General features: G+C 43.0%; 1 long non-coding RNA gene across 1 annotated transcript in view; it reads right to left on the bottom strand.

The window, feature by feature from the left end:
- Positions 1-10316: 10316 nt before the first annotated feature.
- Positions 10317-27202, bottom strand: part of LOC116762589 — a 35772-nt gene continuing 18886 nt past the window's right edge. Inside the window, exon 3 of the long non-coding RNA XR_004352286.1 lies at positions 10317-10453. This is a non-coding gene — a long non-coding RNA (uncharacterized LOC116762589). The remainder of the gene's footprint in view (positions 10454-27202) is intronic.

Raw genomic sequence — 27202 nt, 5'->3', positions numbered from 1 at the left:
AAAGATAGATCAGTGGAACAGGATAGAAAGCCCAGAGATAAACCCACGCACATATGGACACCTTATCTTTGATAAAGGAGGCAAGAATGTACAGTGGAGAAAGGACAGCCTCTTCAATAAATGGTGTTGGGAAAACTGGACAGGTACATGTAAAAGTATGAGATTAGATCACTCCCTAACACCATACACAAAAATAAGCTCAAAATGGATTAAAGACCTAAATGTAAGGCCAGAAACTATCAAACTCTTAGAAGAAAACATAGGAAGAACACTCTATGACATAAATCACAGCAAGATCCTTTCTGACCCACCTCCTAGAGTAATGGAAATAAAAACAAAAATAAACAAATGGGACCTAATGAAACTTCAAAGCTTTTGCACAGCAAAGGAAACCATAACCAAGACCAAAAGACAACCCTCAGAATGGGAGAAAATATTTGCAAATGAAGCAACTGACAAAGGATTAATCTCCAAAATTTATAAGCAGCTCATGCAGCTTAATAACAAACAACCCAATCCAAAAATGGGCAGAAGACCTAAACAGACATTTCTCCAAAGAAGATATACAGACTGCCAACAAACACATGAAAGAATGCTCAACATCATTAATCATTAGAGAAATGCAAATCAAAACTACAATGAGATATCATCTCACACCAGTCAGAATGGCCATCATCAAAAAATCTAGAAACAATAAATGCTGGAGAGGGTGTGGAGAAAAGGGGACACTCTTGCACTGCTGGTGGGAATGTGAATTGGTTCAGCCACTGTGGAGAACAGTATGGAGGTTCCTTAAAAAACTACAAATAGAATTACCATATGACCCAGCAATCCCACTACTTGGCATATACCCTGAGAAAACCAAAATTCAAAAAGAGTCAGGTACCAAAATGTTCATTGCAGCTCTATTTACAATAGCCAGGACATGGAAACAACCTAAGCGCCCATCATCGGATGAATGGATAAAGAAGATGTGGCACATATACACAATGGAATATTACTCAGCCTTAAAAAGAAATGAAATTGAGCTATTTGTAATGAGATGGATAGACCTAGAGTCTGTCATACAGAGTGAAGTAAGTCAGAAAGAAAAAGACAAATACCGTATGCTAACACATATATATGGAATTTAAGGGAAAAAAATGTCATGAAGAACCTAGGGGTAAGATAGGAATAAAGACGCAGACCTACTGGAGAACGGACTTGAGGGTATGGGGAGGGGGAGGGGTGAGTTTTGACAGGGCGAGAGAGAGTCATGGACATATACACACTAACAAACGTAGTAAGGTAGATAGCTGGGGGGAAGCAGCCGCAAGGCACAGGGATATTAGCTCGGTGCTTTGTGACAGCCTGGAAGGGTGGGATGGGGAGAATGGGAGGGAGGGAGACGCAAGAGGGAAGACATATGGGAACATATGTATATGTATAGCTGATTCACTTTGTTATAAAGCAGAAACTAACACACCATTGTAAAGCAATTATACCCCAATAAAGATGTTTAAAAAAAAAAAAAAAAAAAAGAATCATGTCTAAACTTGAGCACATAAAAGGACTGGGTATGTTCCAACCGCTACAGTGATTATCTTTACTGATGCCTAAATTATACCTTCTTTGGACATTTGGAGCTTATTCAGGGGGGTTTCTGAGTCTTTCTGACACACCCTTGTAGACTTTAAAAGTCTGCTTGCATTTCAGGATGACAAGATCCTCTAGGGTCATCTTGTGTACAGTATTTACTTTCCTGGACTGGTATCAGCCACTTCTCCAAGGAGCCCTGGTTCCTTTCAGTGGTAGTTAGCAATCACCATCTAATTATGCATGTTAAGACATAAATAGCCCTTGTAGCATTTTATTTTTCTCTAATGATGGAATTTTTTGAACCACATTTTACACATGGAAATATTTATACAGTTGACCTTGAACAACACAGGAGTTAAGGGCGCCAACCCTCTGTACAGTTGAAAATCCAAGTTTAACTTTACAATGGGCCTTTAGTATACGTGGTTTCACACGCATGGATTCAACCAACCCCAGATCATGTAGTACTGTAAAAGGAAGGTAGTGAAAGAAATCCACGTATCAGTGACCCATGCAGTTCAAACTCACGTTGTCCAAGGGTCAACTGTACTCAAGAGAGTGGTTTCACCCCAACTCAAACTTAAAGCAAATGGAAATTTTTGAAAGCTGGCAATACACCCACCCCCATTTCCTCTCTTTTGGTCAGCAGGCCCAGGAATGGGACAGACTGTCCTGAGCGCCCAAGAATGAGGATACAATGACAAAACAGGCTGGATCTAGGGGGCCAAGAAGGCCTGGAAATGCCAGAGTTGTTCTGAACTCCGGGCCTCTGGTCTCTCCAAGACTAGGAATTTCCCAGGCCCCTTCTCCTGGGCTGCAGATGGAAGAACAAGTCCTCCAGGCAGAGGTGCAGGCGGGCCGGGGAGACCATGAGGAGGGTCAGCCCCGCCAAAAGTCTGGAACCTCTTCAATATCACAGGCCAGGTACAGAACTTTATATGAACAGATAGGCTATGGAATAGCATGCCAGAGTACCATTCACACTTAGAATATGTGATCTTGAAGAAGTTTCTACTTGTTGCAGGTCCCTCTGAGCTACATTAAGACCCCAGGGTGCAGAGACCTCAGGTCCTCTGGCATCAGGGCATTTTAGGAGAAAGAGTGAGAAACACTGTGAGGCAATTCCAAACACATTCTGCTGCAGGAAAGGGCTTCTTACTTTATTATAAATCTAGGTAGCCTAAATTATATTGAAAAGTCAGAAAGTATGTCATTTGTTTAAAGTCAAGAATTCTTTACAAAGGGAATTGCTATCTCCTAATTTCTCTTTTCTTAAAGAGTTTACTATCTCAGAGCCGCCTAGCTCAAGTTTAAGCTGAAGCATGTCAGGTTGAAACCAGCCTTAAATCCTTTCTGGAACAAGGTAGGAAATGATACAAAGACAAAGCTAGAGATAGAGAGAGATAGAGATAGAGATAGATAGAGATCTTGTGGACATATACATTGTGGAAACATACCTGCTGTCAGAAAAAAAAAAAAGAAAGTGCCTGAATTTTTTTTTTTTAGCCCTGCAGCCACCTCTGAGTGAGCCCAATAAAAAACTCCTCTGCCCAAGTGATGAGATCAGATTAGCGCGCTCCAGCTCTCATGTCCTGTGCTGAGGGAATTAGAAGGGGCTGATGGTGCTGGAACGGGGCTATTTTGCATTTCTCAGTGACATCCTCTAATGAGCTGACAACGCGGAACACCAGGCTGCTGTCTTGGAGAAATGAAAACAATCCAGTGGTCATTTCACATCCTATCATCCTAATGACAACCCGTGAGCTGCCTTCTTCTTGCCTTTGATTAAAATACACGGGACCTGCCCAAGGAATTGAGACTAAGATGCCTAAGAGGGAAAGAGACCAAAGAGTGCTGCGTGGAGGGAAGGAGGAGGACCCCCAGGGAAAAACACATTTGGGAAAGTCAGAAAAGTCAAGGGTAACTAGGCTCGGTGTTGCTTGAAACTTGGCACTCTTGGAAATTGTCAGCTACAATGCCTGATTGACTTTCTCCAACAGAGCCAATGAGGGATTCCACCAAAGAGATCCAGTGCTATGTCGTGGCTCGAATGCGGTTCAATCCCCACAGCAGCACAAGTTATAGGGGTGATGCTCCCAGGTGGGAATTCAGCTGGCGTGCACCGGGACAGCTGGACCCATTAAGATATTGAAATGCTGCATACTAGCGGCCAAAAACCCCTCCCCAAGCCAATCTCCCACACACTACCTCAGCTGCCCCCCACCCTCTCCTAAAACCCCTGGTCTCACCCCAAAAAACCAGCAATTTCACTAAACAGGCAAGGCTTGGCAACAGAGGGTGCCTGCCCGCACCTGGATTCAGCGTGGTAGGCGACTTCCATTCTGACTGGTCAAAGTCGGGGCCAGACCCATGATTAAATAGTCATATTCCATCAGACATGCCCATGAGACCACCCAGCACCGCTGAGCCTTCTCAAGCCCTGCCAACAACCCACAGGGGTGGGCCAGCCGCTGCAGGACTGCTCTGCGCCATCTGCCCCTGGGGCCTGCTGCCCACACGATGCACTCCCCTGACCCTGTGGAGGAACAAAGGAAATGAGAGGCCTGGGATTGTCCTGGCTCTCAGAGGACTGGACAACCTTCTCAAGCCCGGCAGGCTTATCACTGGGACTTTTTACTGCCCTTTTCTTGTCGCCAACCCTCTTTAAGCTTCCTAAATTAATAATGATGAAGCTCTTTCAGCTGTATCTCCAGTCTGTTTTTGATGATTTCCATTCTCTGGGGCCTTTTGCTCCCCTCTTAGCCCTTTACCCCTCTCTCCTTCATTTGTATCCATTCTCAGATAATCACTGATTAGGTCATGGAGGGAGAGGGGAGGAAAGACAATTAAGAAAAAGAAAGAAATAGCCATTTGGGTATTGCTGACTCAAAGGTCTGGATCAGAAACAATATGAAATTTCAAGGGCTGTTTCCCCAGTGAAAGGACAGAGGAGGAAGAGGACAGAATATCTCCGAAGGGTCACGCATAACATCTAGCGCACAGCAAAGAAGAGGGTGAGTGTGGAACACCCTCCAGGACCAACACTTGAACCTGGGCTTGAGCTTGCCTGGTAGAAGCAGGGGAAAAGTCTCCCTCTAAAACAATTGGTTTATCATAAACCAATAATCCGCTGCTTTGGGATAACTATCTATTCTTCCTCCTTAAGGAGAAAGAACTACCAGGTTCAGCAGAGTTGTTCCTCCATCCTGCCCCCATAGTATTTCTGCATCATTAGATTTTTCTTATCCCATTGAAGAAACCCAGAGAGGAAGCATTCCAAAAGGCCCTGGGCTGCGCACCTGGCAAGCAAGAGTCTCTCTGTGCAGCATCAGCCTCGGGTGGCAGCCAGGGATTCCGCTGTCGACCTTCCAACGGAGGGGAAGGGCTGCCAGCTAAAGTAGAAAACCAGAATGTCACAGAGAAGTGGGGATGTATTTATGAATCACTCACCACTCTGCTGTAAGTTTTAGCTTCTCCAATTCCACCCAGCACAAGAGAAGTATGCTGGGTGGAAGTGCGCTGGTGTGTCAGAAGCTGTGCAAGCTACAGGGAACCGCAGAACAGCAGAAGACACTTTCTCTCAGGGAAAAAGCTCATTGTTTGGCTATGAGATGGCTAAAATTAGCCAATCTGTAAAACACTGACAATAATAACTATCTCTTTGTGACAGGCGCAAGGCTGTGTGTTAACCCAATCTAGTTCATTGTCTCCCTGGGCACACGTCTAGACCTTTCCCAGCGTTCCCTGCAGTGCCCACAGGAATGAGCTCTCGCTAGCGGGAGGCGGATAGGACGGCTGAACGGCACTTCCAGGACTGTCCTCTGAAACCTCTCCCACTGAAATCTTCCCTGGATTGTCTCTCGCTCTTTAGCCAGCAGGATGCAAACACCCAGCAGAGGACTGAGAGGCCCTATAGGAAGTGAAACCACTAGATGAAAGATTCTGAGTCCCTCAGAGACTACAAAGAACAGAGCCCCCCAGCCCAACAGACACACACACACACACACACACACACACACACACACACACATAAACATGGGCCACACTGGCTATGAGATGAACAAAAAATAACCTTATTGCGTTAACCCACTGAAATTTTAGGGTCGTTTGTCACAGCAGCTAATGTTACTTACCCTATCTAACACACACGTGGGTTTCATTAACAGACAGAATGAGAAAATATACTTACAGTGCCTGGTTGTATGTCTGACATATAGCAGGTGTCTGGCACTGTGCCAGAAACACGGTAGGTAGTAAATGACTGAGCTTCATTTTGCAGGACCAGAGCGAGGATTCCACTAGACGAAGAGGAGGGATCCACAAGTAGCACGACCCAGAGGCACGAAGCCACATGACCTAGCCAAGAGAATACAAATAGTTCCCACAGCTGCAGGTAAAGATACACCAGGGCAAGCAGATACTGGTCAGACACCAGATCAGAGAGGCCAGCAGAAGTCAGTTCTGGAAGACCCTTTATCCTTGGCAATAAGAAACTAACAAAGTGTTCTTTTTCATTTTTAACAACTTGAGACAGAATTCAAATACCATACAACTCGTCCATTTAAAGTGTATGATCCGATGACTTGTTTATTCACGGAGTTTTGCATCCATCGTCACACTCGGTTTGGGAAACTTTTCATTACCCCAAAAAGAAACCCTGCGTCCCTTAGCTGTCACTCCCCAACCCTCCTCCTGGGTATGTGCCTAGAGGCAGTGAAGCGTTTTTAAAAGATCACTCCCTGACCCACCACTGCCCAAGGCCCGACACGGCGCACACATGCACACGCACACACACTTCTTTCATCATCCTCACGATGTAAGTGTGAAGACCAGCCCCAGGGACCTTACACTCCCCACCAGCTGAACCACTCAGGTGCCTGCCCCTGCACACCAGGCCCTGGTTTCCCACCTCTGCAAGAAACACTTGAGGAAGCTTAGCTGAGCCGGCCTTGGCCTCAGGCAAATTCACACCTTTGGGTTCTGCTTCCTGGTCCCTCCCCCTCCAAAGACTCCTTCCTTTCCTTCCCTCCCTCCCTGTCCTGCCACACATCCCTTTCCCCTTCCCTCAGAGGGACAGAGCCTAGAGGCGATCAACAACGGCAGTCCACCGTGGTCACACTTGCAGAAGTCCCTGGAATTCTCTCAGAACCCACGTGCATGGAAGACAGTATTGTCCTCGTGTTATTGGGTTGGCCAAAAAGTTCGTTCGGGTTTTCCCCAAGATGTTACGAAAAACCCAAATGAGCTCTTTGGCCAACCCAATAGAAGTGGGGAAACTGAGGTTCAGAGAGTTCGAGTACTGTTCCTAAGGCTGCACAGCAGGTGAGTGTCAGAGCCAAGCTTCCACCCGAAGCACGGAGACGCGGGCAGCATTTAGGACCACTCTCAGCAGTGTGAACAAAACTTCCAAACACCAGCTTAGTCAGATGGGGATGGTTTCTTCTCACCCAGCAAGAGGTCCAAGTGAGGAACTGGAACAGCACATCCTTAGCGACAGCCAAGTCCCAAGCTCCCTGTATCCCTCTGCTTTGCCATCCTTAGCCTGGGGCTTTCATTTTCATGATCAAAATTCCTACTCTAGACCCTGTGCTTTTTTTTTATCAGAAAAGCCAGAGCTCTCCCAGAATCTCCATTCAGTAGGCGTCTCTTCCATCTCATTGTAACATTCCTGCTACAAACAAAATTAGCATTTGTCACCAAGGGAAAGAGGAGAATGGGTGCTGGGTAGGGAAGCAGCCGTGCAGGCTCTGAGCAGAGTCCAGCCCCTTCGGCCTCTCACATTCGATCTGCATTGGCTGAGGCCTGCCGCCCACCACTTCCTCCGCTCTTCAGCATGCGCTGGGCTAAACCACAAGGTGGGGCCTAGAGCTTCGGGAGAGAGGAAAGCCCTTCTAGATCATCAGCGTGATCAGCTGAGTGCACGTTCCCACGGGCAAGGGAAGAGGTTGCTCATTTCCTCTGGTTCAGCGGAGAAAAGTCCCCACTTTGGAAAGAGTTAGAAAGCCCTGGGAATACACCCGCCCTCAACTTTCGAGCACTCACAGCTGCTGCAGGCCTTAATGGGAGAGGATCTGATGCACTCATTTCCAGGCCTGCCACAGAGCCCTTCTGCAGAACCTTCAGACTCCCAAAAGGGCTCAAGAATAAATTATGCATTAATCACCATCTGAAGATGAATGGAAAAGATCAGACACATATAATTTCTGGCAGCATTAACCTAGAAGCTGGGGGTTCGGGGGCTGGAGGGCAAGAGGTGATATGGTGAGATGGGAAGAAAAGGAGCCTCTCGGGGGCACTGACTTTACCTAGATCCATCTATCTTGTCCTCCATTCCCTCTGGCTGAATGTGCCCACGTGACTGAGGAAGGTGGATCATGGGATATTTTCACCAAAGAAAAGAGCCTTCCTTGCAGGGCTGAATGCTGAGGCCTGGTCCCCTGGAGGTTATGACATGTTGAACCACTCCTCCCACATCTCACACTTCTGAACAAGGTGTGATGTGAACCTCACCCACAGTGCCTTCTTCCCGGGCCCAGAATGCTCCCTGCTCTCTGAATATTAAACCTCTGAGAAGCCTTGCTAAGCATCATCTTGGGTTTTTAGCAAACACCCTTTAAAACCGAGACCCTGGGGGGAAAATGTTCCATGCAAAGTACTATGTCATGGAAGGATTACAGGCTTCAGGGGCAGCAGCCCTGGATTCCAGACCTAGATTCTAGATTCACCATGAGTCTTGCTGGTCCCTGGTCATCAGTCAGTCTTCTCGTCCATAAAATGAGGGTTGGAATTAGTGGAGACTAAAGATCACTTCTGGCTCCCATTCTATGTGTCTAGGGATGGACTCAACGTGGTATTTCCTTTTTGTATGAATTTTCTCAGAAAATGTGAATTAATCAAGGATATTCATGACAACGACACCTGAGTCACTACTATGAGCTCTGGCAAAGTACTTCAACCTGGTAACTCTCAATCCTCACAGCAATCCTCTGTGGAGTAGGTGGGTATCATTAACAGCTCCAATCTATCGATGGGGTGACCAGGCACAGGGAGATAAGTAATCAACCACTCCATTTCCACTGGGATGTCTTAGAGGCATCTCCAGTTTAGCAGGTTGGAAACTGAACTCCGGACTCCCCCACTCCACCCCAGCCAAACCCGCTTCTCTCTCCATCTGCCCCTGCTCAGCAGATGGCAACTCCTTCCTTTCTCACACCCAGGCCAGAAGGCTTCAAGTCTCTCCCACCTCCAATTCATCACAAACCACGTCAGCTCTGCTCTCAAAAAATAACTGGAATCCACTGTTTCTTACCAGTCCCAGTGCGACTACCCTAGCCTACACCTTCATCATGTGTTGTCTGGACCATGGCAAGAGTCTTCTTACTGGTCTCCCACTTCTAGCCTCTGTTCTCCATCACGTGCACACACATACATGCACATACACAAGCACACGTGCACACACGCACACACTGAGTACTTTTTATACCACAGCCAGCATGACCCTTTGCAAATGTAAGCTATGTCATTCCTCTGTTCAAAACTTTCAGTGATTTCCCATCTCACTGAGGGTAAAATCCAAAGTCCTTACGCTGGCCCGCAAGGTCCTCCAAGCCCTCCCCCACCCCACCCTCTCTCCTCCCCTCCCCTCCCCCCCACTCTTCCTTCAGCGCACCAGGCATCCTCCCGGCTCTGCCCTGGCCCGGCCACCCTTCCCCAGATATCCCAATGGCTTGCTTCACCACCTTGCTTCCGTCTCTCCACTGAACCGTTTCTCTGACTAAATAAAACAGCACCTCCCTCATCTGTCTGTGTCCCCCTAGCTTGGTTTGTTTTTCTCTTTAACTCGCATCTCCACCTGCCATAGTTTATATTATTTGTTTATTTTCGTGTCCTTCTCCCCCTACCAAAGGTAAGCTCTGTAAGGACAAAGGCTGCGTGTTCACTGTTAGGCCCCCAGGGCTGAAAGAGTGCCTGGCATTTTAAACAGTCACTCAGTGTGACCTGTGGTGGTGATCATTTTGCAATGCATAAGTGCATCAAATCAACATGCTGGACACCTTAAGCTTACACAGTGTTATATGTCAATTATACCTCAATAAAGCTGGAAAAAAATAAACCATTCAACAGATACAGGTGGCCCTTGTCATCTGAGTCTAATCTGTACCTGAAATTCCACTGGATAGGGAATTTGTGGGTAGCGGAAACCCATATTCTATTACATTAAAGGGAAAAATAAATAATGTGTTCCCTATACCACCTATATTCCTAATCACCTATAAAACAACCCACTGTGGATTTCTGCATGTCATTTAATACACCAATTACCTAATTACTTGACTCTTAATGAACTCATTAGTGAATATGCTTGTGTGCAGTATGCTACAATACTGAAAGAATTACATTTTCCTTCTACACAGAAAGGAACTATATACTGTAATATAAATAAACAATAAAATGATTTGTTAAAGGTACACAATGAATGCCAATATAATTACCAAAACAAAAGAAACAGGTTTCTTTTAATTACCTTTTTTATATAAATTTGTGGCTGCGTTGGGTCTTCGTTGTGGTGCGCGGGCTTCTCATTGTGGTGGCTTCTCTCGTGGCGAAGCACAGGCTCTAGATGCACGGGCTTCAGTAGTTGTGGCGCGCAGGCTTCAGTAGTTGTGGCTTATGGGCTCTAGAGCACAGGCTCAGTAGTTGTGGCGCATGGACTTAGTTGCTCCGCGGCATGTGGGATCTTCCTGGACCAGGGCTCGAACCTGTGTTCCCTGCATTGGCAGGTGTATTCTTAACCACTGCGCCACCAGGGTTTAAACGCTTACTGACTCAAGGCAGAGCTGGCCAAGTGAGACGCAGAAGTTACTGAACAGCACAACTGTGGGGAGAGAAAAGTCAAAGTGAGCTGGGGAAGGAGCAAGTGAGACCACCCAACACCCAATGCACAAACACTTCTTAATCGTGGAAGCAGTAGGCAGTCTTCTCTTCTCAGCATTCAGGAGTCTGGAAATGGATGGATAACTGTGGATCATCGCCCAAAGTCACAAATGAGGCAGCAGGATTTTTAGAAAAACACTAAAAGCAGGCATCTGTTTTAACTACTATGTAACTATATAATTTATTATCCACACTGGGGACAATTTTGAAAGTGAAAAATATATTTTAAGAATTTTTAAAAATATATTTTTAAGCATTCATAGATTGACAAGTTGGTTTTATTATAATGGTAGGCCTATAAAATAATTCCAGTGAAAAATTATTTTCAAAAATAAAATCATTTCTAAAAATAAAACAATCTGTATCCATTAAAGCAAAACATTTTAAATTATTTAGATTGAGTAGTCTAAAAGGTTAAAAATAACATAAGCAGAACAGTATTCTTATTTCATAAACATTTATTGTAATAAGTTCTAGAGTCATATCTATATCTATTGCTATGCTACAGGTATTTTTCTAAAGAATGAATTTTTAATATATATTTCTATTTTCTCATAAAATTGCCTTCAATCTTTTTCAAAGTTGCATTTCATAGTTTATAAATTTAAAGTTGCTGGGACTTCCCTGGCAGACCAGTGGTTAAGACTATGTGCTTCCACTGCTGGGGTTGCAGGTTCGATCCCTGGTTGGGGAACTAAGATCCCACATGCCTCGCAGAGAGGCCAAAAAAAAAAAAAATTGTTGACACCATCAGTTTGAGATAGGCTGGGACCTGGGACCCTTTGCTGCAGTGCTTGCACCTGGACAAACATCTTCTTGAGCAACAAAATACAAAGAAACTATAAGGGACTAAAAATAACTGCATGCATGGTCAGTTGGGGGCAAACTATGGAATCCAAGATACAAAAAGAACAAAAAGACCAACTGCCACTTCTGAAGAGCCCGGAGCAAAAGCAGGGTGTCAGGAGCAAAAGCAGGGTACTGGGCATGCCCCCTGCACTCAACACCACCAAAGGGGTGGGCAGACCTCCTAAGCCGCCCCTCCAGCCCGACCCCTGGACCCACCCCTACCCTCACCGCATATAAGGGACCAGTTCAACAACCCCCATCCCCCTGCCCCCGGTGAGCAGGGGAACAAGCAAGGAAGGGAATCTGTGGCTTGTTTTAGCTCCCCCTCTGCTGCAGCAGCGGCCCCAATAAAGCCTTGCATGAATTTCTCATCTGGCCTTTTATCAATTTCTAATGATTGAGGAGGCCAAGAACCCTGGTTGGCAACAAATTGACTCTTCTCAGTTGACAGCAGTATTTTTAATTAAGAAAATAGTCTTTCTACAGGTGCTGAGATATCTGGTAAGTGAAGAAGTAATTCTGATAAATATTCTCAATTCTAATTTTTTTCTTAGTGAAATGTGTTACTATTTCAGTTCAAATCTTTTCACAGGTACCATTCTTTTGTCATTCAGGGAAACTGTGACAAATATTTTATGAGACAAAACTCATCAAGTAAGTTGTCTCTATTTATGATTTTTAAAAATATTTTGCCAAATTTAGACGCTACAAAATCACAGAACTTCACAATTTCATTCCATTCCAGTACATAATATAAATCCATCCAGTTAAATATAAAAGCTCCATCAAAATGTTCTTCCTGTAAGATATTTCAAAGCATAAGTATTTACTCTCAAGTTTAAAATTATTTAATTTCTTCAATTCCTTCTTTGGTTTTGTAGGTACAAATTTTGTTTTCAATAGTTACAGTTTCCTAAAAGCTTCCAGAGCTGAAGTCTTTTGGCTCACCATTCCTTGAATACTTGATTAAAAATTACCAACTTATTTTAAACAAAATGCAAACAAAATTTAGAGTACTAGTTTGTTTAAAAATATTTTTTTAAGTAAAAGGTCACTATGTATTGTATTACACTTTGGTTGATTTACAAAGTAGCACTTCAAAGGCTGAACATTTCTAAAATCTAAGAACATGCAGAAAAGGAAAAAAAGCACATACTGCCAGGCTGAAGCACTTTTTAATTCGACATCAGCTCTATCACAAATATTTTGTAGCTCAGTTTCTCTGTGTATAAATAAAAATATTTATAATGTCTGTCAACTATAGCTTCTATTTTGTTGGTAGACTCTCACAGCTTGTTTGGATGCAGTTTTGAACTATGAACGCGCTACATCTAATTCCAAATACATTTCTGCTCCACAGATTTCTTAATTTAGTAATAACACTATTTTTCCCATTATGCTGTGCGCCACCAAAAATCTGTATTTTTAGTACCACCACAATCTTCACTGTTGAATTATTTTTAAGTGAAGTGATAAACTACAGTAATGTCAGATGCTATATCTTTGACAAAATGATCTTTCAAAAGCTTTGAGTCCATGAATTGGATTGAAAAAAATAATCAAACCATTATTTAAATTAACTGGCTTTTTCTTGAAGAAACTGATATAAAACTGCATCATTTAACTGTTTGTGACATTCTTCTTCTGCTAGTGGAGCCATCCCACAAATATCCCTTTACTTTTCCTATGTGCACAAGAACAGATGAAGGCAAAATTAAGCAAAATTAACTTGTTAGAATAATCATTTTACCTAATTGAAAAGTCATACTTCTCAGAGTGATATAAAAACACAACCAGGCATAACTGTCTTAAAAAGTTACTAATTTTTTAAATAGATGGTGATGCTTTTCCACAAGACTTTGTCTTCTGGGTTTACCTGTGGCCAGTGATATTACCACAGCCCCCAGAGCATCTGGCAAACGTTAACAAGTTTCACATTCATCAATACTCTTGAGCAAAGGATATCAAGTACTGAATTTTTCATTAAACGTGCACCTTTTTCCAAAGCTCAGTGCGGCAGGAAGAGTTTGGTTTGGCGGTGGGGGTGGGGGGGGTTCTCTCTTTTTTTTTTGGTAAAAAAAGTATTATCACAAGATAAAAACATATAGATTTACACAATGCAATAGATGGCAAGCCACTGAGGTGGCAACCACGAGAGCATTCAGACCATTCTATCTACACTCCACAGTGACACCGACCTCTCAAACTCTGTTTCCAGCAGGTATTTCACACCCACCCAATCCCCCACGTCTCATGCAACCTTCTGACTGCAGTGACTCAATGTCCTGGTGGCTCCAAGGTCAGCCCAGGGCTGAGGCTCATAGCCCAAGTTGCCAGCAGGGGCAACAGCAGTTGAATGCATTCAGACCGACATATCCACCAACCATGGATCGAAAATATTTAGAAAAAAAATTCCAGAAAGTTCCAAAGGGCAAAACTTGAATTTGCCACACCTGGTAAATATTTACACAGCATTTGCATTGTATTTACAATTATTCACACAGTATTTACATTGTATTAGGTATTATAAGTAACCTAGAGATGATTTAATGTATACGGGAGGATGTGCATAGGTTATATACCAACATCTACCCCATTTTATGTAAGGGATTTGAGCATCTGTGGATTTTGGTAGCCTTGGGGGTCCTGGAACCAATCCCCTGTGGCTACTGTGATTCTCCCATCATCAACTACATAGATCAGAAGGAATTACTAGTCCCTGGCCACTCGTATCTGAGGGGAACAGGCTCCCTCTCAGATCCCTCCAGAAGGAATCCATCTTGCTGACACCTTTCCTGGCCTCCAGAACTGTGAGAGAATAAACTTCTGTTGTTTGAAGCCACCGACTGTGGTACTTGTTACAGCAGCCCTAGGAAACCAGGATGCTGCCTTCACTCCCAGAAGTCCCAGTCTTGATTTGCACGTGGAGAACCACATCTCTCTGGCTTGGCAAACTGGTCCTTGCAACTTTTAAAGCTTTTGGACAGTTCTGGAACTGACCTGGCACAGGAATGATTTGCGCATCTTCTCTCGTGACACATTCCACTTTACTGTCCACTCATCCAAGGGGAGGTTAAGGGGATGTGGTGGGTCTGGGTGGTGAGGGTGACAGGTTTACTTCTGATACGTCACATCTTCTGGGTGACATCAAGATGATTACACAGAGCTATGTAGGCTTGTCCTTAAATCCTGCAGTGCCCACCCCTGCCCGAGAGCCTACTCTCCCTTAATACTTCAATAAAATAGCTTAGTCAGACATCCATGAATTTGTAAAATGTCCAGGGCTTACATTTTCCAGGTCATTTTTAAAAATTTTTATTTTATATTATAGCATAGTTGATTGACAATGTTGTGTTAGTTTCAGGTGTACAGCAAAGTGATTCAGTTATACATATACGTGTAACTATTCTTTTTCAAGTTCTTTTCCCATTTAGGTTTAATCCAAATTCCTGTCTCCACTCTGGATGCCACCCTTCATTATTTCCTCAAAGCAGACTTAATACCAAAGAGTAAAGTGAGGAAGAGTTTACTGAAGGTTTGGGAAGAAAGGAGAAGGTGGCTACATAGCATGGAATAGGAAACAACCTAAAACTGAATACCAGGCACCATTCTTTTTTTTTTTTTTGCGGTACGCGGGCCTCTCACTGCTGTGGCCTCTCCTGTTGTGGAGCACAGGCTCCAGACGCGCAGGCTCAGCGGCCATGGCTCACGGGCCCAGCCACTCCGCGGCACGTGGTATCTTCCCGGACCGGGGCACGAACCCGCGTCCCCTGCATCGGCAGGCGGACTCTCAACCACTGCGCCACCAGGGAAGCCCCAGGCACCATTCTTAAGAGACCCTTGGCCATCTTCCTCTCCTGGCTCCTGGTCTGCTCTCTTTCTGTGCTCATTTTCCTCTGCGCTCCTTAGAGGTATTTCTCCTCAAGGACACACAGGCTATTCACGTGTTCTTCCAGGTCCAATTCCTACCTCTGATGTCTCCTCCTTGTGTAATCCGGAAACATTAATTAACCTTATGTGTCTCAGTTTCTTCATTTGAAACACAAGTATAATATTACTCACCCATAAAAGGAAATAAGTATTGACACAGGATACAGCACTGATGGACCTCAAAAGCATTATACTATGTGAAAAAGCCAGACACCAAAGGTCACATACTGTAGGATTTCATTCATAAGAAATGCCCAGAGTAGGTAAATCCATAGAAACAGGAAGCAGATTGGTGGTTGCCACGGGCTGGAGGGGACAGGAATGAGTAACTGCTCAATAGGTATTACAGGTTGAATTGTGTCCCCCAAAAAGATATACTGAAGTCCTAACCCCAAGTACACCTCAGAATATGGCCTGATTTGGAAAGAGAGTTGTTTTTTTTGTTTGTTTGTTTTCTGCGGTACGCGGGCCTCTCACTGCTGCGGCCTCTCCCGCCGCGGAGCACAGGCTCCGGACGCGCAGGCCCAGCGGCCATGGCTCACGGGCCCAGCCACTCCGCGGTATGTGGGATCCTCCCAGACCGGGGCACAAACCCGCGTCCCCTGCATCGGCAGGTGGACTCCCAACCACTGCGCCACCAGGGAAGCCCGGAAAAAGAGTTTTACAGAGGAAATCAAGTTAAAACGATGTCATTAGGATGACCCTAATCCAATACATGACTGGTGTCCTTATAAAAAGAGGAATCTGGACACAGAGACAGACACATAGAAGAAAGACAATGTGAAGACACACAGGAAGAATGCCTTTAGCAGATGGAGGCAGAGATTGGACTGATACAGCCAGAAGCCAAAGACCACCAAGGGTTTCTGGCCATACTAGACGCTGTGAGAGTCAAGGAAGGATTCCATTCAAAGTCTCAGAGGGAGCACAGCCCTGCAGACACGGTTGATTTAGGAGCACCAGCCTGCAGAGCAGTGAGACAATACACTTCTGTTGCTTTAAGCCATCCAGTTTGTGGTACTTTGTTACAGCAGCCCTAGGAAATGAATACAGTGGATACAGGGTTTCCTTTCCAGGTGATGCAAGTGTTCTAGAACTAGATAGAGGAGGAGGTTATACAACATTGTGAATGTTACTGAATCGTTCACTTTCAAATGCTTAATTTTATGTTATGTGAATTTCACCTCAACACACACACATACACACAAGTATAATATCAATAACGCCTATCAGTTGTGAACATTCAGTGAGTCAGCACGCAGGAAGCATTTGGAACAGTCCCAGAGACACAGCAGTCGCTCAAGAGAAGTTACATAGGGGCTTCCCTGGTGGCGCAGTGGTTAAGAATCCGCCTGCCAACGCAGGGGAGCCCTGGTCTGGGAAGATCCCACATGCCACGGAGCAAGTAAGCCCATGTGCCACAACTACTGAGCCTGTGCTCTAGCGCCCGCGTGCCACAACTACTGAGCCTGTTCTCTAGAGCCTGCGCGCCACAACTACTGAGCCCACGCGCCACAATTACTGAAGCTCACGTGCCTAGACCCCATGCTCTGCAACAAGAAAAGCCACCACAATGAGAAGCCTGTGCACCCGCTCGCCACGACTAGAGGAAGCCCATGGGCAGCAACAAAGACCCAATGTAGCCAAAAATCTAAAAATAAATAAATTTATATATAAAAAGGAAGTTTAGATAATATTAGTATTTTCAAGTCTCTCTCCAAACTTCTCACCTCTAACCATCAAATAATGAGCAGCAACTAATCCCCCCAACCCTGTTTTCTCCTTATGCACAGCATTTGTGCTCTCTTCTTCCAGACCAAGCTGTGTGAGTACTAAGTCTGAAATGCCTTCTCTTTATACACAGCCTGACCCCTCAAGTCATTTTCCCCAGAGTTTCTCACCCACAAGATGAATGGTACCTCCCACCCACCTACCACCCCTACCACCAAGTATTCAAAAATTAGCAGCAGAGAAATTTATTAAAAAATGGAAATTATTTCCATCCCAGTAAGAGGCTGCATATAAAAATGTTCTCATTTCTCTGCTACGTAAGGTCAGGCATTTTCAGTCCTCACTCTTGGGGGCGGGGGTGGCACATAGGGAGGGATGACTTATGGGACCCAATCACACTCTCTCCACCTGCTGCTAACCCGCATTCCTGTAGGCTGTGATGGCAGAAGCCAGGAAGGTGGGTTACCCTATAGGAAAATCCGATACCTAGCCCCAGGGCTCTGGGTTCCATAATCAAGTGAGTTTACTGTCCTGTACTCAGTTCATTCCAGGAGAAGAAAGTCCTAGTGGGTGGGTTGCCAATTTATTAAAATAGTGCAAGACCCAGAAGAACTAAGGTCTTGATTCAAGAGGATAAAGAAATCAACAGATGAATGGTAAGGAAGTCCAAAAGGGAGGGGATATATGTATATGTATGGCTGATTCATTTTGCTGTACAGCAGAAACTAACACAACATTGTAAAGCAACTGTACTCCAACAAAAATTTATTAAAAAAAAGAAACCAACAGAAAATGACTTGCTGACTTTAAAGCTGTCTTGCTTTTCACCCCACCCCGCAGAATTACAGAACAGAAAGACAGAACGCTTTGCTAAGCACTGAGAAACCAGCCTTTGAAAGATCTGATGCTTTGTGCGAGTGGGAAATTGATCATGGAAGAAAAGGAAAAGAAAAAATCGTGCAAGCCAACTCGAGCAATGAAAGAAAAAAATCAAGGAGACATGTAAGACCACAGCAGCCAATTTGAATCAAGCATGCCATAGATTTGGGGCAGGCTCTTTTGAAAATAGATGCCTCAAATTACATTTCATAGAATCGCTGTTAATGCTCTACAACTTACCATAACATGCTGCATCTTCAGAAGTCCCTTTTTTATTACTAATATTTTATTGTTTTTATAGTATGCACCCTAGGAGAGAGTATGTCAGAATGAAAATGTATCAGCCATGAATCCAGGTGGTAGCGCAAAGCGCTGGTTTGAATGATTCTGTTACAAGCTAGATACATATTTATGCCTGCGATGCTTTCTTCTTCATAAATATTTTCTCTGGTGTCTCCATGGTCTCCCCTATCCGTTTAGGGATCAGCTAACCCCACAATCAAGCACTATCGGGCGAGCCATGGAAACAGACAGCTGTTTCTCAAACAATTGCACAAGGAGGAAATACGTGCAATCCTCATCACAGTAGTAACAGGTTGCTGGGAAAGGATACCCCTTCCCTTTCATCTGTTGAGGTTATCAGAAAGAGCGAGGCTACATTTAGGAAGAAAAAAAGAGTCCTTACTATAGGACAGAGCAAGTGAGAAATTTTATGAGTCAAACAAATAATGATGGTATAACTATCAAAATAACTGCAGTCACCATTTACGGAGCACACAGGCCAGGCTTTGTGCTGAATGGTCTACGTGATTTATCTCATTTAAACCTTCCAGCCACCCTATGGGGGTAAATGTCATTATACCCCTTTCAAAGACGAAGCAGCTGAGACTCAGAAACCATTGCCAAATTTATAAGCTATTAAGTGGAGCCAGCCCTCCGATTTAGGTTTATCTGATTTTGAAGCCCATGGTGTTATTTACAACGCCCCTTGCCAAACTGAAAGTCCTCACGTGCCCAAGGACAATGCTACCAGTTCTCTCCAGACGATTCTTATTCTTTTTGTCAAAGGATGCCATTTTTTGGCATAAACAATCTGTAGTTTCCATGGCTGGCATTCCAATTGTGGCCAGGTCTGCTTTTCTGAAACTGAGAAAGATCATTTCCTTCTTGCTACCCAAGGTAAGCAAAGTACACTTGGTCTTTGGGATTAAAAAAAAAAAAGGTCAACAGATATAAACAGGTGAATATAGTTACTGCGAAAACAAACAGTAAAAATGGAGCCCCTGGATGGAAACATGATTGCCCTGCGGTCAAGACATAATAATTGCTAGAGGGTTAAAGAGAAGAGAAAGAGGACGGAGGAGAAAGATGAGGAAAGCCAAGAGACCCACTCAGAGCATAAGATAAAGGCAGAGAAAAGTAAACGCTTTTCTTGCATAATTAAAACTGGGATCTTACAAGATACAAAGTTAGACACTGAGTAAATTATATATTTCTAATTTCTCTACTGAAGCGCCATGGGCTAGAGACAGCCTCCCAGGTATTAATGAAAAAGTCTCAGTATGGTGCTCCTAATTTGCCGCAGTGTGCCAAAATTAACAAAATAAGCTCGGAAAACCCGCAAAAATGCCAAAGTAAACTCCTTTGATCAGTTATTTCTCTTAATGGCAACTGTTCTCAATCTGATCACCACCACCACCACCACCCCCGCCGCCAATGCACCACCATCTCAACATACACACGTGTTCAAGCGTGCACGTGTGCATCACACATACAGAACGAGAGACAATTCTAAGAGTATTTTCTGGATGGCTTGCTTTGCCTTTGAAATGTGTTTCATTATTCTTTAGCAAAACTTAAGGCACGTCATCATCCTGCTGACAAACTAAGGCCTAATGACCCGCCACACTTAGCAAGAACGAGCCATTCAAATCCTTAGACAATGGAGATGCAGCCTAAGACAATGGAATTCCACTTCCTCTTTGGGCAGCTTTTGTTTCATTCCATTTCTTCTAACTGCGTGAAGAGCAGGCGTGTTAAAGGCCAGCCAGGCTTAACGCTCTGAAACAGGCAACTCACTGGTTCCTGGGCCAACTCCTCCTTACTCAGAATCTCCAAGTCTCCTCACTTGCCCCTTTCAAAACCTCTCCAACGTCTAAGACCTGCTCAGATGCTCCTGGTGGGGTGTAAATTCATACCATCTTTGTAGCAAGCCATTTGGCAGCGTGTATCAAAAATCTCAAGAATATCCTTTTCTGTGAATCACACAAAAATATAATCCACATCAAAAATGTATGCACAAAAAATGTTACAGAATCATCTAAAAAAGGGAGGCAAAATACAGTGCCCAATTATGGGAGAAAGCGTAGCTAAATAATGATCCACCCATTTATGCAAGGATATTTTTATCATTAAAAGTGATTATGATATGAAAAAAGTTAAAAAATAGCTACACATTTATTTATAGTATAAACTCAACTATCCGAAATACCACCCACAGAATGAGAAGAAATGCCAAGTGTAGTTACCTCTAGTCTAGATGGTGGAATTATGATTATACATAAAATAATAGAGGAAATTGTATCTTTTCTCATAGCTCTCTTTTCCTTTACTGTCCAGATTTCTGCAATGAGTGTTAATGTCTTCAAGGCAGGAAAGCGTAGTGGTTAAGAGCAGTCTCAAGTCAGAAGACCTGGGTTCACAGCCTGAGTCCACCACCTACGGGCTGCATGCCTTTAAGCAGGTTACTTAACTCCCTGGAATTCAGTTCCCTCACTGATACGATGAAGAGGATTAAATGAATTAATATGCAGACATACCTCATTTTATTGTACTTTGCTTTACCATATGCTTCATGGATACTGCACTTGTTTTACAAATTGAAAGTGTGCGGCAACCCTGTGTTGAGAAGTTGATTGGTGCCATTTTTCCAACAGCATTCACTCACTCCCTGTCTCTGTGTCACATTTTGGTAACTCTAGCAATATTTCAAACTCTTTCATTATTATTATATTTGTCATGGTGATCTGTGATCAGTGAGCTTTGAGGCGGCTATCGCAAAAAGATAACTTGCTGAAGCCTCAGATAAGAGTTAGCATTTTTTGGCAAAGTATTTTTTTAATTAAGGTGTGTACATTGCTTTTTCAGACATAACACAATTGCACACTTAAGAGACTACAGTATAGTGTAAACACGACTTTTATATGCACTGGGAAACCAGAAAGAATTTGTGTGATTCGCCTTATTGTGATGGTCTGGAACTGAACCTGCAAATTTCTCCCAGGTATGCCTGTATGTAAGGTGCTTAAAACAGTGGCCTAGAGTAAATGCTCAGTAAACATTACCCATATTATTAAACATTTATTGAGTGCTTGTTGTGTGCCATGTTGAGTGTTAAGCGCTGTGGATAAAAAGATGAGTATGATTGATACCTTGTTCTCGAGTAGGGAAAGCAGACATGCAAACAGATACCCACAATTCATTGAGTAAGTTCTGTAAGGAAGGGGAGATACAAGATACTGTGAGAGCAAAGAAGAAGGTCCCTACCCTGCCAGGGCAAGAATTTTTACTACCACTGGAATTAGAATTCCTCAAATAGTTTCAGATTCTTCTGTTACTTCATCTTTATATATTTTAGGCAACTCAGTAGGGAGTGAGTATCTGTAGGGTAACTGGTATCTTGAGTCTATAGAGCATTTTATAGTTTCCAGACTGCCTGCCATCCACACCATCCAAATTCACTCTCACATGACACCTAAAAGGCTGGCTATTTTTCAGCAAGGCTTAGAGAGGTGAAGTGGGCTAAGGCTCCTCAGCTAATAAGGGACAGAGATGAGACACAAACTCAGGTCCTATGGGAGAGAATTGGATGTCATACCAGAGATGTTGCAGAAAGGACTTCTCTGTCAGTAGAGACTCAAGTTTTCATTCGTTATGCTCACAGTTTCTAATACTACATGAGAACAGAGTCATAAGAGAAAGAAGTAGGAAGCTAAAGATCTCAAAAGGAGACTTTGAGCCAGCCAACCGTATGGTTGTCTACACAACAAAGTTAGGATCTGAAAGATGCACCCTGTAAAGATCTCTATTTGACAAGGGAGTCTCCCGCACCACAAGGGCAGCAAAGGGGTTTGGTGCACCAGTGAGCTGGCAGAAGATGGGGAAGGCCAAACACGAACCCCTAGAGAGAGAAGGTTTGGACAAACTACCACCAAGAGCTCAGACTTTTTATAGGAATGCTAGACTGAGATACAGACTACTTGTTGATTCAAGGACTACTGACCTTATACTCCCTCATGCCTACTAATTTAATTTAGGCTTTCATCTGCTGGCTGCCTTTGAGCCTATCAGTCATCCATAAAATTTTCTTTTATGTACCCAGCTACTGAGAAGCAGGGTAATCTAAAGGAGATAACAATGAACTTGGAAGCCAGTGACCTGAGATCAAACTTAGTTGAGCTATTCATTAGTTGTATGACTTTAGCAAGAGACCTTCACCTCTGTAAGCCTTAGCTTCTTCCCTTATAATATTAACATAAAAATGTCCATCTCTTAAAGTTGTTGGCAGATTAAATGAAATATATGTTTCTGAAGCATTTAGCAAAATGGCTTGGCTCATAAATATTACTTATTCTTCTGAATAAGGGAATGGATACTTGGTGCTAGTCGATGACATCATCAGCATCACAGGGTAGTCATGTGTCAAGAATCACAGGGTCCTGACTGCTTGGCATGCATGCCGGTCAGCTGGACTACAGCTAAGTCACCAACAGAGACATTTTCCACTGGAACTAGAGCCTCCATACTGAAGGGTTTCCTTTTTATCCAATTCCCATGGCCTTCACCCAACTGAATGGATTAATCCACTGTTTTGAACATCTAGGTCAATAGTCTTCATTGTTGTCATAGAAAATTGAGAGCTGCTCTAGGATAAAAATAAATCTCTCCCAAGACCTACATTTCTGTATGGAGTCTGAGATGTGCTGAATTGCTCTTGATCAACACATTTTTCCATTGCCAAAATGGGTCTTCATACAATAACAGCCACGCAGACTCTCAGAGATTTCACCAACCATAACTCTACGCACGACTGTCGTGAATGAGGAAATATGATTAGGAGATTACAGTTCTGGTGTTTTATTTTAAGGGAACTTAAGGAAAATGAATGAACTGAGCTATTTTGCATTTTTCAGTAGAATCATTTATAGGAGTGGGTAATGGAGAACTCAAGACTGGTGGAAAAAAAAAAAAAAAGGCACAAATGATGTTGCCACTTCACAGCCTATCAGCATAGCTCATCTGTGCCTCCTGTCCTGAACAGTTGTGCAGTGTTGCTGTACATGGTTAAACAGCTGCTATTTGTTTCTGGCATCTTTATTTCGGTGCTGGATAAACTGCCCTGGAATTTTTTAAAAATTACTTTATATCTAAAGGTGTAAAAAAGACAAGATCTTTATCATAACATTTCACATTGTGCTTTCTATAAGTTAGGTCACTTACAACAGTATCTCTGGGACTTGAGTAATGGACTAAACTCCTCTGGCAGGTACAGGATGTTTCTTGTTTTATATCACATCTACTTTACAATGAACTGTACTGTGGCAAAGTTCAAGGTTCTTAGAAATCTTGTTAAAAATAAAGGTGCTTTCCTACTTTCGAATATCTTTTATTGTAACAACAGTGCTTTGGCATTGCTAACTCTTTTTCTGTCTTCAAGTCCTAGGCTTATAATTCTGACATCTCTCCCATGGAGTTGGCAGTAAAGCAAAATTCCATACAGCCTCTTTTACTTTCCCACTGATACTATTATAAAATTAGAGGTGCATTTCTATGAAAATAATTTGGCCCTGAAACGTAATCAAAAGCACATTTAAGAATGCAACACATATTTTAAGCACATGTTTTAAAAAATAAAGATAACTTGTGTTGAACAATATTCAAAATAGCCGTACAATAAGGGGAAAAGCACTGGACTTGGGTTTGAATCTAAGCCCCAGCAGTTACCAGCCGTGCGATTTGGGGCGTGTTATTTACCTTCACAGAGTTTTGTTTTGTTTTATTGGACTAAATACTTACTTCCTGGGGTCATTATAAGGATTAAGAGGCACAGAAGTATAATATCTGATATATAATACAGGTTTAATAAGTATTATTCAAATTGGATGAATGACTAAAAATAAGCTATAAAAGTAGCTACATGAAGTGGTAGCACTGATAAAAAAACAAAATTGATTTAGTTTCTGAAGATTTTTAAAGTACAAACCTCACATTGCCCATATTTTTAAAATCTTGATTGACGTTTTCACAAATTACACATGTAATACAATACTGGACAAAACAAAACATTTCAGAAAAACATGATAACAAGTAATGAAAGTTTCTCATAATTAATGAATCCATAATTTTTGAGCCTGGATTCAAACCCAGGTCCAATTAAGGTGGCTATCTACTCTACCTTGCCTGAAACTCTGTCAGTTTACGCCTCACATCCTGGCATAATTAATAGTGCCTCTTGCACAGTTAAACTGTCTCGGTATATGGACAGTACATTTCCCCTCAACGCATAACTTACCTCCCCAGAAGAACCACCCTCTACAGCTGGGTGCCGTGCTCTCCATCTCTCTGCTCCTCTTTGTTATTAGTTACCCTTAAAAAGCATTATTTGCTTGTTTCCCACAATTTATTTTATTTTTTTTAATTTATTTGTTTTATTTATTTATTATTTTTTACTGTGTTGGGTCTTTGCTGCTGGGCACGGGCTTTCTCTAGTTGTGGCGAGCGGGGGCTACTCTTCGTTGCGGTGCGTGGGCTTCTCATTGCGGTGGCTTCTCTTGCTGCCGAGCACGGGCTCTAGGCACGCAGGCTTCAGCAGCTGTGGCTCACGGGCTTAGTTGCTCCGCGGTGTGTGGGATCTTCCCGGACCAGGGCTCGAACCCATGTCCTCTGCGTTGGCAGGCGGATTCTTAACCACTGTGCCACCAGGGAAGCCCCACAATTTATTTTAACTTTTCCTCTTATTACACGGATTGAATTTTTGTAGAAACGTAACTCCCATATGTGTTAATTTTCCTATTTGAAATAAGACTGCATAATTTTGTTTTAAATGCATTTTGCGTTTCCAAGAAGACATGCTAGTGAGTAAAAATGAAACATAATACTAGTTAATGCTGACTTTTTAAAAGTTCCATGAAAAAGATAATTTTACTTGAGTTCTGCTCTGTAAATCTCATCCAAGTGAGCACAGATGCAGAAATAAACATTATTCAAATAGGTGAAGTGTAGTAAAACCTCACTAGTTTGGAATCAAACAATCTGGAATTTGAGATCATTTGGAGAAGATGTGAACTGAGGTTTACTCTTGCTTAAGAAGTCATTTCTTCCTGACAGTGAAAATGAACATTTAAAATAAGATTTTAGGGCCAAATGTTTACGAGATCAAGCTGCATGTTATAAAAGGGTTATAAAAGAAAAATATATGATTTAGTCTAATTTGACTTAAAGCCTGAGCTTGAAATTTTTTTGATTATCTATTGCACGATTCTGTAATTCAGGTTATTCCTTAAATTAGAAGGTCTATTGAGGTGCGAGGGCAACCTCTTGATTAGCTACTCAACACCCACATCCACTTCCTTCTCCTTTGCAGCCCAGATACATTCCCAGCCTGCTTTGCAGCCAGTGGTGACCCGGTCCCAGCCAAGTCCCTGGAGGTGGAGATGGAAGGGAAGGGCACAAGGTCTTCTAAGAAGATTTGCTGCCTGCTCCCCACGTTGCCTGCCTTGGATGTTTGGAGTTGCAACTGCATCTCACAAACATGAAGGAAAGGCTAAGAGCACTGCAGAGACGCCAACTCTAATAATGCTGAGCAACTAAACCAATATTTTTCTCATGTAGCAAAAAGTCTGGAGTGAGGCAGCTGCCTTACTCCAGACTTTCTGCTACATGAGAAAAATAAACCCATATTTGTTTAAGCTACTGTGAGCTGGATGTCCTGCTACTCGGGGACAAGTGCATGCCTAACCAACACAAGGGTTTGGGGGCCCAGGTTCCTAGGAGATGTCGGTGCCGACAAAGGCAAAGCAAAAGCAAAACTATGTACAGACCAAAGTCATGAGATGCCTTCCAACTGTCAGTGCACAGATGGAAGCAATAAGGTTGACTCCAAAGTAGACTCCAGAACTCCACAGACACACACACACACACACACACACACACACACAGTGCAGGGGGCTGAGCATTAGCTAATTCTTAATCAAGAATTCAACAGAATCTTGCTGAAACAAGTCTACTTTACTTTAAACTGATGTTTCGTATCCTTCTAAAAAGTGATGTGGTTTCCTTCAAGCCTTAAAAAAAAAAGAGTAGTTCCTCTCGAATCAATTTAGCCTTTTAACTTCAATTTGGACTCCACTATTTTATTCTGAAGTAAATATTCTCAGAACAGCTGGCAAAGCTATGTTCAAATATAAATGTTAAACATATTCCAGATGTAATTCTTTTTATTATTAACTGCCATTCTACGAAGTCGTGGTAACAAACACGGGTTCTAGAATTGGAATGCATGGTTCCCAACCCTAGCTCTACCACATACAGACCCTGTGAACTTGGATTTGAGCTTCCGTGCCTTAGTTTTCTCATCTGTAAAACAGAGAGAGAGTTCCTCTTTAATAGAGTAATTGTTATAAATTACTGATATGTACCATGTTTTAAAAAGTGCATGGAGAGGTAAGCACTCAATAAATACTAGGAATTATTACGAGTGCTTAAAAGTTGATTCTATTTCTTATATACGAATACACACGGGCTTCCTTGGTGGTGCAGTGGTTGAGAGTCCACCTGCCAATGCAGGGGACACGGGTTCTGTGACCCGGTCCGGGAAGATCCCACATGCTGCGGAGCGGCTGGGCCCGTGAGCCACAGCGGCTGAGCCTGCGCGTCCGGAGCCTGTGCTCCGCGACGGGAGAGGCCACAACAGTGAGAGGCCCACGTACCACACACACACACACACAAAAAAAAATACACAGACTATGCATGTATGTATACGTACATTTGTAAGTATGTGTATGTACAATTGTTTTTGTTTACTCTGGATTCTCAAATGAAACATGGAATAATTTAAAAATTGGATTATCCAGTCCTTGTAAACCTAGACAAACCCTAATGAATAAATTGTCCTTAATCTCTTTTGCCTCTATTTTTTAAAATTCTGTGTGCTCATTTGGTAAAAATTTGTGTAACGGGACTCTAAAAACCATTTACTCGTATTTCCATGAAAAACCTGAAAGAACATGGGTACTTCTTGAAA

This window comes from Phocoena sinus, chromosome 11 (genome assembly GCF_008692025.1).
Source record: "Phocoena sinus isolate mPhoSin1 chromosome 11, mPhoSin1.pri, whole genome shotgun sequence".
NCBI classification, from domain to species: domain Eukaryota; kingdom Metazoa; phylum Chordata; class Mammalia; order Artiodactyla; family Phocoenidae; genus Phocoena; species Phocoena sinus.
This window is presented reverse-complemented; position numbering and strand designations above follow the sequence as displayed.